The following is a 14,668-nucleotide window of genomic DNA, read 5'->3' on the forward strand; positions in this document are numbered from 1 at the left end:
CCTGGCCGCCCTGGCCCTTCCTGCCACCCCTGCAAGCTCAGCTCGACCCTGGACGTTTCTTTCCCGGCCAGAGACAGGGCGGTATCCGCAGATGCTGGATCTGGAAGGGCCGCAAGCCCCTCGGGTCCTCTTCTCCCGCTCCGGGCCAGGCCCTCCACACGCGCCTCCCCTTCCCCTACCAGGCCGGAGTTCCTGGTGTCCCGCAGCTGCCGAGGGGCAGCCTGGGGACCAGGCCCAGCCTGCAGCGCGAGGGATGGGGTGCTGCTTCCCCACGCGGGCTCGCAGGGAGGAAGACGGAGGCTGCAGGGCCCCAGGCCTCTCCAGGGGAGGCTAACCCTGCCCCGCGCTGACACTAGCTTGCTGTGTGACTTCCAGTGCACGCCTTCTCCCCCCCGGGCCTCAGTTTCCCTTCTCTCCTCCCGATCGCATTCTGGGCTCCCAAGGGCCCTTCCGGCCCAGACACGGGTAACTCCCGCGGGGCAGCGGCCTCCGGCCAGAGCGGTCCGCGGCAGCCCCTGCCTCCGGGCCGAGCGGCCCACGCTTCCTCCCTCACGGACCTCAGGCCCGGCCGGCCGGCCCCTTGGGCTGCCGCGGGAGCATCCATCACCGCTCCGCTCCGTGATAGATGAGCTGTCCCTCCCCCTGCCACTGCTCTTGCTATTTTGGTTGCAGAATAATGTTTATCACTTCACACAACAGTGGCACCCTCCCTGCCTCCTCCCTCTGTCCCCCCGCCCCTCCCCGCCTCCTCCCTCTGTCCTGTGGACTCCGGGCAGAAAGCAGGAGATTTTCTCAGGCCACTTTCGAGATTTTAATTTTCCGTTGCCCTTCTTCTCTCTTCCCCCTTATTACATTTTGGGCTCTTTCTGGGCTCCTGCAATGAGCATACATTTTCCCAGTGATATTTTTTTAATAAAAACCATCATTTATGATTATTTTTCTTTCCCACTGACTGTCAGCCTTCTCGTTTTATTTCTTATCAGTACAGCTTCCTGCCTGCCTTGTCCCACACGCGGACTGGGGTGTGTGTGCACGTGCATGTGCGCCTGGACCGGAGGACTGACCCCCAGAGCCACGGGCCGCCCGTCGACCCCCCGCCCCTCTGCTCTCCAGGCCCCACTCCTGAGCTTCCCCCTTCCCTCCTGCAGGTGAGTGTCACCCGCACGTCTTCCTCAGCTCCCCTTCCTCCCTCGAAGGGCTGAGATCACAGAGGAGGCGGGCTGCCCTGTGGAGCCTGCTGGGCTCCTCGTGGGCCCTCAGGACGGTCCAGGACCGCACGGAGATCCCTGTCCACCCTGCAGATGTTATCCAATAAAGCAGAAGCTGCTGGCCCACCACACCCTTCCGGCAGTAGCAGGGGCGGGTCCCTTCATTCCTGAGACTCCATTTCCCCATCTTTAAGTAGAGACATACATAGATAGGGTTGTAGGTTATTCATTCATTCAGCAAACACCAATTGAGGATCTACTGTGCGCCGGGACGAGCTACACGCCTGTCCTAGGGTAGGAACCAGCTCAGAGGTCACCTCCCTGCATACCAGAGCCCTGGGCTTCCCTCTGATTTTGCTGTGTGGCTTAGGCTGGTCATTGATCCTCTCTGAGCCTTCCTGCCTGTCCTTCCCTGGGCTTCCTCCACCATGGGCCAGACGTGGTCCCTTCTGCATCCGCCCCCAGAGGCTCCTGTTTCAGGCCTCTCCCCAGCTGCCTGCTGATCACCCGGAGAACTCAGACCCGTCTTCGGGTGTCCGTGACCAGCTGGGCTCTAGAGCCCATGTTCATGGCGGGGAGAGGCGACACGTCCCTCCCACACTGGCCCCTGCTCCCTGGCGGCCCTTGGAGAGGGGACCCGGCTGGGTCCAAAGCCCCGGGCCACTGTCCCCGGTTCTGAGGTTGGCCCGAGGGGTGGGAGATGGGCTCTGCCTCACAGCCCAGTTTCTCCCAAACCAGTGGGAGAAGAGGTTTCATGAATATTCATATACTCAGATGAATATTCACAGTGATAATGATGCACCTCCTCTCTATCCCCTTGACCTTGGGCACCTCCCTTGCTTTCCCAGACGCCTCACACCCTCTCCCCTCCACAGACCCCTGCCTGGCAGCTTTACCTCCACACACAGGGGCCGCCTGGCCGCCTCCAGGGAACCCTTGGTCCAAGAGGACCCCCATATGGAAGGGATCCTTGACCTGTTGCTCTGGAGGGCCAGCCTCCCATCTGCACTCTGGCCCCACTCCCTGGGCCTCTGGGCCTCCCTCTGGCCCCGAGAGGGTTCAGCCAGGCTCACCGCCCCAGGAACAAACAAGTCCTCTCTGATTCCACATTCTGAGCACTCCATTGTGCCAGGACAAAGCTGGGAGGCTCAGGTTCCCCAAGGACACACCAGGACGGGACTTCGGTTACTTGTAACCAGAGAGGCCTGGGGTCAGGTGTCCCTGCTACCCTCCACACCTGCAGCCAGGCCCTGCTCAGCTGGCTGTCCCTTGGGACCGGCAAGATGGGGGTGGGCCGAGAGCACTCCCCGGGAGGCTGCAGGTGCAGCAGGGGAATGCTTGGGTCTGGGGAACTTGGGGGAGAAGGGGTCAGGGTGAGCCAGGACCTTCTCCAGGGCTGGGACTGCGGAGGGAACGGGGCTTACTGCTCACGCTGTATGATCTTGGGCAGGTCACTCAGCTCTATGCCTCAGTGTCCCTCTCTGTGAATGCCTTCCACCCACTGTGCTCCAGGCTGAGCCACCCTGTCCTGAGCTAGTACTTGGCCATTTGTCCAGAGAAGACCCAGCTTAGGAAGCAGGGCTCAAAGCTTCAGACCCGGTCAGGCCAAGCCCCGCTGCTAGCTGTCCCCCGTCGGTCCCCCGTCCATGCCCCCCAAGTGCTCAAGAACAAGCCCACTGCTAGCTGAGACCCCTGCGGGTCCTTCCTCTGCCCATGCTGAACCCCATTTCCTCCTTTGCTTATCTGGCTCTCACTGGGCTGTCAGCCGTGGGCATTTGGGGTCCCCACCCCTTCCTGGGGGTGCAGCCCCATCTCCCACTGGATGGATCCTCTTCTGGGGCAGGGGACGTGCTGGGCCTGCCGGACTTGCCTAGAGGGGCTCTGGCAGGAGCAGGTAGGTTGTCTGGAATTGTCAAGGAGGATGAGCCCCGTCCAGCACCTTCTGGAAAGTTCCCAGACACGGGGGCTCCCTTGGCCTGCGCGTCCGCCTGAGCGCTGACTGTGTCCTGGGAGCTTCGCCTGGTTCTCCATGAGCAGCAGCTTCTGTGCCGTGCCCGTGGCCTTGCATGTGAGCAAATTAAAGGCTCCGGGAGACTCGAACCCTCATCCCTGTGCTTCCAAGTGCACACTCTGACCTCTGTCCTTGGGGCTGTGCCCTGACCTCATCGCGCTGTTTCGGTGCTTGTCCAAGGTCACACAGGGAGCAGGTGGGGACCAGTCTGCACTTCGTGCCACCTTGCCGGGTGGAGGACAGATGGAGGTCCCTTGCCTGTGGGTCCTGCTCAGGCTGACCCTGTGTGAGCTCCGTAGCTGGGGCCCAGCCTGCTCCATGCTGTTTGCCTAAATTTGTTCAACCTCGTCTTCCCACGGGACCCACACGGCCACCACCGACATCTGTGGGGACACAGCAGAGGAATGCCTAATGAGGACTCGGCGTGGCCCCACCACGGAGCACAGGCTGGGACAGATGGTCTATCATTACCCATTTTTATTAATTACTGGCTCCGCGTGCCTCGACTGGCTCCCAAGCCCCAGGCTTGCTGGCCGCGCGCGCGGCCCCAGCTATTCTGGAAGCAGAAATGGCCCTTCATTTATCTCAACGTGTGCTTCCTCCCGGCTTCCTTTGAGAGCAGACGTTTCTGGCTCAGAGTGGTCCCCGAGGTACCAGGCCAGCCGAGGAGAAGCGAGCTTGAAGCTGCCACCTGCCCGAGGAGGCTGGAGAGGGCCCGGTGAAGGACAGCCTGGGGGGGGGGCAGCCAGGCGCGGGGGCCCCTGGGGACCTAGCTCAGGGCTGAGGCGGCCTGAAGCCCCTCCTGATACCTGCCCTCTGCTGGCCTCTGGGAACGAGGGGGTCTTCCTCCTCCGTCCCACCACGGGGCCCCACAGACCCCTGAGGCTGCGGCGGGCTTGTGCTCCCCGCCGTTTGTTAGGGTCGAGGTCAGCAGCCCTCCTCGTGCCAGCAGAACCCGGCCTGCGCTGGCCTGCTGCTCCGGTGCCTCATTTGGCTTCTGGCAAGTCCCTCTCTGCCTGTGGCCTCTGTGAGGAGTCCTCGCGTCCTGCTGGACCCCCCGCGAGAGGGAATAGACAGAGCATTGGGAAGACAGCGGACAGGGACCGCCCCTCCTCTGGGGTGGGGAGAACCAGGACCCCCCCCACCAAGGGCCACGTCAGGGCCCACAGCCGAGGGCTCCCTGCCAGTCAGGACACCGAGTTCCTCCAGCTCTGTGTTCGGCCTGTTAGGCCGGGAGATAGTGGGACAAGAAGCACAAGGTTTCTAGTCAATAAAAGGGCGCCTTGGAGGCTTTTTGTATCTTGCTGGTGCCCCACGGGGTAGGCGTTTTATCTGCTGCCCGCCTGATGGTCTGCCGTAAAGCTCGGTCCTCGCCCTGCTGGAGTCCGTCACGGCCTGTCTGTCCCGGGCTGTTGCCTGCAGAGCCCGAGGAACCGAGACACCCCAAGAAACAGGCTCCAGGAGCAATATGCTGGTTGCTGCGTGACCAGCAGAGCCGGGGGAGTTTGCAGAGATCCAGGGGAGGCGATGAGGTTGGGGGTGCGGGGGGGCGCATGGGACGTGCCCTGGGGGAGGCCTCTGAGGTGGCACCACCGCGGGCTGTCTGACGTAAGCTGAGGGCCGGGAGGGGCTGGCCTGAGGAGCCACCCTGTGTGGGACAGGAGAGGGTGTTCAGCCCTTCCCAAGACAGAGCCTGGTGGGCCATGGTAGGTGCATAAAGCCAGCAGCCTCCAGGGTGGAGCAGTGGTGAGCTCCCTGACACTGGAGGAAATCAAGCATGCCCTGATGCCCCCTGGGTGAGCGGGCTCGAGTGGGAGACATAGAAAGGCCAGTGTCACAACGGGAGGATTTTTACCAAATAATTATGGGAGGGTACAATATCCGGGAAGGAAGCAGTGGAGGAGACGATCTCTGGGGTCCGGGGATGGACCCCCAGTCGCCATCCTGCCTCTCACACTAATTGGTACTTTAATTGAGGCCGTGGGCTGGGGTCCGCGGCAGGAAGTGATCTCCCCAGAGTGGTTCCAGGTGGGATCAGAGGCTTGCAGCTGTAGATCGCAGCCCCGCGACCTGGAGGCGGCTCTCAGGGCCCATGGGCCCCCAGCCCAGCCGAGGCGCGTGGGGGTGCCTGTGAATGGGGGCCACGGCCCGGGCTCTTGTTTCTATACCTCTGACTGCAGATCAGGCCAGAGAAGGGGCTCAGCCAGGGAGGAGGGAGGCGCTGGCCTCCTTCCTGGAGGAAACCTCTCGCTTGCTCCTGTAGCAGAGGGAGGCCTGGCTGGGACCTCCTGCTTGTGCCTGGCTTCCCATCACCGTGGGGGCTCCAGGTAAGTGGCCCTTCCATGGGGGGAGGGGAGGAGCACTCTGGGAAAGGACAGCTGACACGGAGCAGGAGGTGGGGCGATCCGCTCATGGGTGGTGGGGGCTTGGCCCTTCTCTGGGAAAGCCCCCTGCTCTCTGGACTCCCCTGCTCCCCCCTGCCCCAGGCTCCCAGCCCATTCTTCCACAGTCTAGGGCCCCAGAGTGGGATCCAACAAGCTCCTCCCTGCAAGGCCCTCCCTGACCCCGCAATCACAGCCCAGGGGACCGGCCATGCCTGGCACCTGGCCCAGCCCAGGACACCTGAGCTTGTCCTGAGGACAAAGGGGACGAGCCAGCCACAGTGTGGGAGGGCACATTAGCTAGATGGAGGCACGAGTGGGAGCAAAGAAGGGTGGAGGTGCAGGAGGATTGTATCTACGGGGCGGGCGGGGGGACGCTCAGCGAGCGGGGGTCAAGGCCTGCCAGGGACTCGGGCTGCTGCTGAGGGTAGGGAGGGATTTGGGGAAGGCTCGCTCGGGCCACAGCACGAGGCAGAGAATCTCCCCTGGGTCCAGGCAGCTGATATCCTGGGCACACTGGCAGCCCCCGCCTCCACTCTTCCCCAGGGAGTCTCTAGATCCTGCCTCAGGCACGGCTGGATCTATGTGCTTCGTATCTCCTGTGCACAGGACCAGACCCCTCTTAGGAGCTCCAGTTGTTCTGTGTGGTGACCAACCTCTTGAGGAGGGGCCACAGGTCAGGGGCAGGAATGGTATGCTTGGAGGTGGGGATCAGGCCAGAGACTCATGCTCCGTGACTGAGGCATCAGATGCATCCTAAACGCTGACGGGATGTTTGAGTTCTTGTCTCTGGACCAGGCGAGTGTGAGGACTCCAGTGTGCAGATTAGGGAGATGTTCAGGGGCGAGGCGGACAGAACCTGAGGCCAGTTCATCGTCCCGGCCAGGCAGGGGTGCTGGAGTGGGCCCACTTTGGGAGGCGAGGAGAACCTGCATGGGGAGGGAGAGCAACATTACGTGCGCCGAAGGGCCCATCTTGTAGTCTCAGACCTGAGAAGGGGAAGGGGGCCGGCGGCTGCTGGGAGCAGGAGACCCTGGGCAACCTTGCTGCCTTGCCCTGGGGCAGGGGGAGGTCCTGCTCAAGAGAGGGGAAGGAAGGCCATGGGGGAGGGGGCGCCCAAGGTCAGGGGCAGGGCTTTTCCCTGTCACTTGATCCTCAGAGCTTTTGCCCCAGGCATTTGCCACCTCCTGGAGGTCACCCTGGTTGTCTGGGACAGAATTAATCTCCTCCTGGCATTTGCAGCACATGCTGGTGGTAGGGAATATTTGTGCCCAGGCTGTATGACCTTGGGCAAAGGGCTTGACATCTCTGAGCTTCCTTTATAAAATGGGACTAGCAGGTTGAGTTTCAGGGCTACTAAAGTGACCCAGATGGGGGTCACTTTGGGGTCCCCTCCCAAAAGATATGCTAGAGCCCTAACCCGCAGTATCTCAGAGTGTAGCCTTATTTGGAAATAGGGTCTTTGCAGATGATCAAGTGAAGATGCAGTCATCAGGGCAGGTCCTCATCCAATATGACCGGAGTCCTTGAAGAAAGGAGGGGGTGGCGGAATTTGGCCACCGAGACAGGCACGCACAGAGGGAGGAGAGGCCGTGGGACTGCAGAGGGGTATGCGCAGGCCGGGAACTGCCCAGGAGTCCAGATCCCTGAGGAGCTCCCGTGAGAGCTTAGGGAAAGGACACCATGTGCTTTGGGCCCCACGTGACCTCTGGTGGCTGCCTCCACCACGGAGTCTCTGGAAGGCCCTGGGGACCCTCGGGGGGCCAAAAGGTGGAGGACCCTCTACCTATTCGCTACCACCACCCACATCGTTGGTCTTCCCTCCGCCCCCCCCCCCAGGAAGGAAATCCTGGTGGTTGAAACTATTTTTAAGAAATAAAGTACTCTCAGTCCACTTAAAAGCTTGCAAATGCCAAATACTTTCTGATGAAGGCCTGTTTCCGCAGGATGAATCTCAGAGGGTGGAGGGCAAGTGACCGGGGCCTGGAGCTTGGTCCCTGGCCTTCCATGCACAAGGGGTGTGAGGCCCTCCAGGACAGAGAGGAGGCCACCTTCCCACCCCACCTCTGCAGCTCCTGGGACACCAGGAGTGAGGCCCTGTCCCTCCGCCCATCTGTCTGTCCCTCCCGCTGCCATTCAGCCTGTGAATGTTGGCTGGTCATTGGTGGCGGCCCCCGTGCTGGGTCCCAGGTCTCCGTGAGAGCCATAGACCTGACAGAATCGGAATTAGACTTGCTATGCGCTTTATAATCTGTTGGTTTCTCCCCGCTACCATCATATCACGTGGCTTCTCCCAGATACAAGACGCCAACACAGACGTGCATTTCTTCCGCCTCTGGCTTCCAAGGAGACGACATCACCTCAAGTCTCCTCTGACCGCCGTGCAGCCCCGAGGAGCAGGTGGGGACGGCAGGTGTACAGAGAGGGCTCCGGGTGCTCAGCCCCAGGAGGATGGATGGGCAGGCTGGGATGCCTCCGTAGGGCACAGGACCGCTCAGCCAGGCAGAACAACAAATGGCCTCTGGGGTCCAGGGCATGGGGGAACTTTTTGGGGTGATGAATTTTCGTATCTTGATAGAGGTGTGCGCCGCAAAAAAGCACACGTTAGTGAGAACATTGGACCCCCCACCCCCACTCAGAGACTCGTACTGTTCATCATGAGTAAATGTCACTCAAAAGAACTTAAAATTCCATAACAAATATCGATCCCCAGTTCATGCTGTGCAAGCTGCCTATTTAGGGGGGAAGGTGTCCTGATGTCTGCAACTTACCTGGAAGGTGATTGATTTATGACGGGAGGAGAGAAACAGGGTAGAGCAGGTGCGCAGCCTAGCTGGGGGCGGGGGGTTGGGTTGTTCACCATAAAACTATTTCAGCTTATCTTTATACTGGAAACCCTTCAGAATTAAATATGAACAGCAATTGGGAAGAGCCCGGGCAAAGTGGACAAGCTGCTGGGACCTGGCCACAGGTCACTGACCATATGACCGTGGGTGAGCTTCTCAGCCTCCTGGCGCCTCAGTGCCCTCACTGTAAAGCGGGCATGGTGATGGTACTGTCCCCACGTGGCGTGAAAGGGTTAACATACAGTAAGCACCGGCATACAGCAGGTGTTTAATAAGTGTGCACTTTGTTGGTAGTATTCCTGAGCCTTATCAGGGCTGCCACCTGTGCTGCAGAGGCTCGGGGGGCTGAGGCACGAGCCGGGCTTTGCATAGGGTTCAAGAGCAAAGGACCGCAAGGAGCCAGCGCCATTTTGAAAAAGAAGAACAGAGCCAGGGGATTCGTGTCCCGTTGTCAGAATTTCCTATGGTAATTAGGACAGTGTGGCAGAAGGAGAGAAGTATACAACAGTGGGATAGAACTGAGGGTAGAGGGGGAGGAATCACTTATTTATGGTCACTTTCTTTTCAGCAAAGATGCCAAGACAATTCAGTGGGGGAGAGAACAGTCTTTTCAACAGATGATGCTGGGACCACTGGATGTCCACTGGCAAAAGAATAAAACTGGACCCCTACCTCACACCATATGAAAAAATTAATTCAATGGACCAAAGACCTAAATGTAAGAGCTAAAACTATAAAACTCTTAGAAGAAAACATAGGGGTAAATCTCAGTCTTAGGAAAAGTCTTTTTGGATGTGACACCAAAAGTACAAGGAACAAAAGAAAAAAATTGGTCTTCATCAAAATTAAAAACTTTTGTCTGCAAACAATCCCAGCAAGAAAGTGAAAAAACAACTCATAGGAAGGGAGACAATATTTGCAAATTATACGTCTAATGAGGGATTTGTGCCTAGAATATATAAAGAACTCATATATCTCAACAATAAAAAGATGAATAACCCAATTTCTAAAATGGGCAAAGGACCTGAATAGGCACTTCTCCAAAGAAGCACATGAAAAGTGCTCAACATTATTAGCCATTGAGGAAACGCGAATCAAAACCAGGGAGAGGCACCATTTCTCACCCACCCGGGATGGCTAGAATCAAACAGACAGATAATAGCAAGTGTTGGTGGGGATGTAGAGAAATCGAAACTGTCACACAGTGCTCGTGGGAATGCACAATGTTGCCCGGGCTTTGGAAAACAGTTTGGGAGTTTTCCAAGATGCTAAACAAAGAGATAACCACCTGACTATACAAATACACGTGTAGGTGTGTCCCCAAGAGAGATGAAAATGTAAGCTCACGCAAAACCCTGCTTGTGGATGTTCACAGAAGCATTGTTCGTAATGTCACAAGGCGGGGGTGACCCGAATGTTCGTTCACTGATAAATGGACAATGTGGTCTATCTATGCAACGGGATCCTATTAGGCCATTTCAAGGAGTGTAATCGTGATATGCACTACAACATTTATGAATCATGAAAGCTACAGTGTTAAGTGAGATCAGCCGGTCACAGAAGGGCCACACATTGTATGATTCCGTCGATGTGAAATATCTGGAATAGTCAAATCCACAGAGACAGAAAGTAGATTTGTGGTTGCCTACGGTTGGGGGTGGGTGGCGGGGAATGGGGAGTAACTGCTAATGGGTACGGGGGGTTCCTTTTGGGGTGAAATGTTCTAAAGCTGGATAGTAGTGATGGTTTTACAACTCTGATATACTAAAACCCACTGAATTGTACACTTTAAACGGGTGAGCTATATGGTACGTAAATTATACCCCCAAAATGGTGTAGGACAGAAGAGCCTGACCTGCCGCTTGGGGACTCCTTAGGCAAGTCTTGGCCACCTCTTGATGTTCAGTCTTCTCTGTAAAACGGGGCAGGAAGATTTGCCTTCCTTTGTTCCTGTGGGGACCAGATGAGGTGACAATTGGAAACAGTTTCTCATTTTAAAGTTTCATTTTAAGATTTCATTTTGTATTTACATTTATTGAGAAAGGAAATGTATGCACATGGTACAAAATTCAAATGGGGACACAGTGAAAAGTCAGTCTCGTTTTCTGGGGTGATGGAAATGTTCAATATCTCGATAGGGGTGGTGATTACACAGATGTGTACATTTGCCAAAACTCATAGAGCTGAACCCTTAAGAACTGTGAATTTCACTATCTGACAATAAATAACACATTAAAAAATATTTTAAAGTAAACCTCTTCCCTCTCTCCGCTCTGTGTCTCCCAGCCCCCCTCCCCCTTCCAATTTCCCTATAGGAGGGAGGCACGGTTGTTGTTTCTAGTTCGGTTTGGTCTTTGCACACACGCACAAAGAAAATATTTTGTTATATCCCTTTTGCACACAATGTAAAAAAAGAAAAAAAAGTACTACATACACCGATCTGCCCCTTGTTTTTTCCCCCCTACAAATATACCCAGAGATGAAATCAAACAGCGGCGGGCGGGGAGGGGGTTAAAAAGCTGCACAGGCATCCGAATAGATGTGCTGGGATGCGGCTAAGTGCCTCCGCGGTCAGTGGGCGTTTCGGATCTTTCCGATCCGCTGCTATTACGAAGAGTGCTTCGGTGAATAACCTTGTGCACAGAATTATATCATTTTTCACAATTGTGAGCAGTATCTGGAGGACAGATTCCTAGAAGTAAATGCTGGGCCAGAGGGTATGTGTATTTGGAATTTTGACATTGTTTCAGAGGTTCCAAGAATGTCTGCTTCCCCACATTATTGCAGCAGGGTGAGTTATTAAGCTTTTTATTCTGCCCATGTGATGAGTGAAAAATCTCTCAGAGTAGTTTTAATTTGCATTTCTGCTGTTAAGTGTGAGACTGGGCCCTTTTTTGTACATTAAAGTATTCTTTCCATTTCCTTTTCTATTCATAACCTCTGACCAGTTTTTCCCCTCTTGGGTATTTTTCTTATTGATTTGTAAGAGCTCTTTATATATGGGGACATTGGCTCTTTGCTTGGGATATAAGTTAGCCATATTGTTTCTTTTATAGGTTCTATGGATGTTTGTTGTTACCGTGAAACTCTGGGCACAGGAAGAGATTGTCACTATTTTTCTCTGAGTACCATTTTTCAGAATAGGTGTGGGGAGGGTTCTGGTCCCCATGAATCCCAGACACTTGTGTCCCTGCCCCACGTCCAAGCACACCCTCCGGTGACTGATTGACCCCCTGGATCAGTTACTTGCAGCCAGGCCATCCTTAGAGGAGAGAAGACTCGACCACAGGGGTGCAGAGACCTGTAGCCAGTTCTCTTTTATTCTGAAAACATGCTTGGTCACCCCCTGTGTGCTGGTCCAGTGTGTGGCACGGGGACTCATAGGTGAGTCAGACTCTCCCGCTCCCCTGAGCTAGCTCACAGTCCGGTGGAAGATCCAGTGTGGCGAGTCCTTGGCTAGGGAATCCCAGCGCAACCAGGGGCACAGACACAGATGGAAGGTGGCAGCCCCAGAGCTCCAGGGCCCTCCTTGCTCAGCTTGCCTCTCCCTAAAGAGCTTGGCGGGGGGCGGGGGGTGTCCTCAGAGGGCGGTGGGTTGGTTTCAATAGAGCAAGAATCTTGCTGCCCCAGCTCCTGTTGAGTCGTGGTCTCCCTGGCAAACGGGAGCTGTGAGTGGTGCTCACTTGAAGGTCGGCTGTGGGGGCCCAACTGAACGGAGGCAAGCAGGAAGCACGCGCCTGACACGTGGGGCTGACTTTTACAATTCCACGTGGGTGTGCCAGCCTGTGTGAGGGCACGGAGCAGGACGCCCCTACAAGCGGCTACAGCAGCAGCAGGTGGAAGCCGGGCTGTGAGGGTGGGAGGGGGTGCCGGCATGTTCCCCATCCAGCTGTCCTCCTAGCTCGCAGGGTGAGGTCAGGGCTGTGTGTGTCTACAACAGAGGCTGTGTGGGGGCTTTCAGGAGGAGAGGGGTGTCTGAGAGAGGAGACAGAGATCCTGCCTCACAGTAGGCACCCGGAGGGAGGGCAGGCTCCAGCTTTATTTAGCCCAGAGAAAGACTCCCTCCAATCTCCTCCCCTGGGTCTGCCCTGGGGTCCCCCCTTCCCACCTTGAGGGGTGTCTGGGCTTTTGGGGGCAGCAGCCCAACTCTGCCCTCCCTGAGAAAACAAGGGCATATTTCAACATCTCAAGGAGCTGGAGGGGCAGTCAGGGGGTGAAGCCCAGGAAAGGCCTGAATGTCCGGCAGGAGAGCCCCCCTCAGGCAGGAGCACGGCTCCTGGGGAACCAGGTCAGGGACTTTCAAGGCCCTGGCGCGCTGGGGAGAGAGGACAGGGGAAAAGGGGCTGCTTGCTGACCTAGGCTACAAAGCGGCAGTGCACCTCCATTAGGGACCTAGGGGAGAGAGACCCCGAGGCCTGCCTCTCTCCCCACCTCCCGTTCCCGGGAGGTCTGAGGGCCCCTGCGCCTGGACTCAAGGACAGCACAGCCCCAGACAGCGGCTCCGTCCTTGACCATCATCCTCTGGTCCAAGAATCCAGGGGAAACGTGGTGGCATCTCCCCCCCCCCGCCCCGCCGCACTGTCCCCCTTTCGGGTATCGCCTGCAGGAACCTCGAATTTGGCAGAGGCCCGGGGTGGGATGGGAGGAGCATGGAGGGTGGGCGCCCGGCACCGCAGGCTGGATGGAGTTTATGGGCTGCGGAAAGGCGGCTGGACTGGACCCGGACCGGAGCCCCGCGCGCATCCTCGGCCGGGACAGCCTTCGGCCCGGCTGCTCGAAGCCTCACGCGCCACTCCCACCCGGCCTCCGGCCTCCTCCGCGAGGGAAGGGCACCCTCGGGGAAAACCCCCTCGCCCTCCAACAGCCCCCTCCCCTTTGCCGCGCGCGCTCTCACAGGCGCGCAGCCCGGCCGGTAGCCTCTGCCTCCCTTCGCCGCCCGGGCAGGACCGCGCCGCAGGTGCGCAGCGCAGGGGCGGGGTCCGGGGGTCGCGCCCCGCGCCCGCCGGGGTACCCACTCCGCAGCTCCAACGCGGCAGCTCGGGAAGCGGCGCGCAGGCCGTGCCGGGCGGGGGCGCTCTTGAGCCTGGTTTGGAATTTTTACCCACGGCGCAAGCCGCAAGCTGGGGCAGGGGCGGTGGGCGGTGGGAGCCGCGGCGGGCGGTGTGGCCGCTGGGTGAGGGCTCGGGGCGTCCAGGGGGCTGCGGATTTAGAGCCCAGTTTAGAGGCCAGCCGAGGGATTTCGGATCCCCGGGTATTCCGGAGGCGAATGAAGGGGAAGGGGGACCGGTAAGGGAAGTCCGCCAAACGGAACCTTCCGGGAATCGGAAGCGGCCTGGCTGATCCCGCGCCCCCACCTTCTCCCCAGACGGAGGTGGGGGCGAGCAAGGGCAGGGGTGGGGGTGGAGGTCAGCGATCTTGGCGAGGCAAGTCCTTGAGGCCCCGACCACCTTGTCGCCCCCGCCCCCCACGTGCCTAGCCCTCCTCGTCCCCGGATACGCGCGCCCCTGCGGGCTGTGCATTTGCACTCGCGGACGCGCGCGCCCACACAGGGTCTGACTTCGGGTCAACTTCCACGCGGCTCCCGGGTGTGTGTGCACACGGCCGTGTCCGCACGCGCGTGCACCCCTCCGTCCCCGGTGCCCACCTCCCGTCGCCTCCCAAAGTCTCGACTCCTAGACCTCGGGGGCTTCTGCTCCAAATGGTGGCCTGGGGCGGGGGCGGGGCGGGGGCGCGCGGGGCGGGCCGGGAGGAGGGGGAGAGGCAGCCTCCAGGCTCCCCACGCCGCCCGCACGGCGCGAGCCAACTTCCCCTCCCGAGGCCCCCTCGGGACAGCCCCGGCCACCGCCGTGCGGGAGCCACACCGCCGCCCGCCCTCGGCCGCCCCCGCCCGCGTCCCCCGCCCCCCCAGCCCGCCCCACTCCGGCTCCTACAGGAAACCTTCGCTCACGCTCAGAAAGAATGTGCTACAATCCCGGCGCTGCCGCGGCCGCCCATACCGCGCCCGAGCCGGAGCCCGAGCCGCCGCCGCCCCGCCTGCCCCGCCGGCCCCGCGCTCGCCCCGCGCTTGACGCAGTGAGAGCGCCGCAGCCCGGCTCCCGCCGGCTCCGCTCCGCTCCCGGTCGCAGGCCGAGCCCAGCCCGGCGGGCTCCGGGAGGGGCGGGCAGGGCGCGAGGGGGAGGAGATCTGTCTGGAGCCAGCGAGCCCGGCGGAGGAAGAGGAGGA

At 59.0% G+C, this 14,668-nt stretch overlaps 1 long non-coding RNA gene across 1 annotated transcript; it reads left to right on the forward strand.

The window, feature by feature from the left end:
* Positions 1 to 986: 986 nt before the first annotated feature.
* Positions 987 to 10,098, forward strand: LOC144382055 (uncharacterized). Its single transcript, XR_013448440.1, has 3 exons — positions 987 to 1,148; positions 7,898 to 8,000; positions 9,015 to 10,098. It is a non-coding gene; the product is annotated as an uncharacterized LOC144382055 (long non-coding RNA).
* Positions 10,099 to 14,668: the final 4,570 nt, after the last annotated feature.

The sequence above is a fragment of the Halichoerus grypus genome, chromosome 6 (genome assembly GCF_964656455.1).
Source record: "Halichoerus grypus chromosome 6, mHalGry1.hap1.1, whole genome shotgun sequence".
NCBI lineage: Eukaryota > Metazoa > Chordata > Mammalia > Carnivora > Phocidae > Halichoerus > Halichoerus grypus.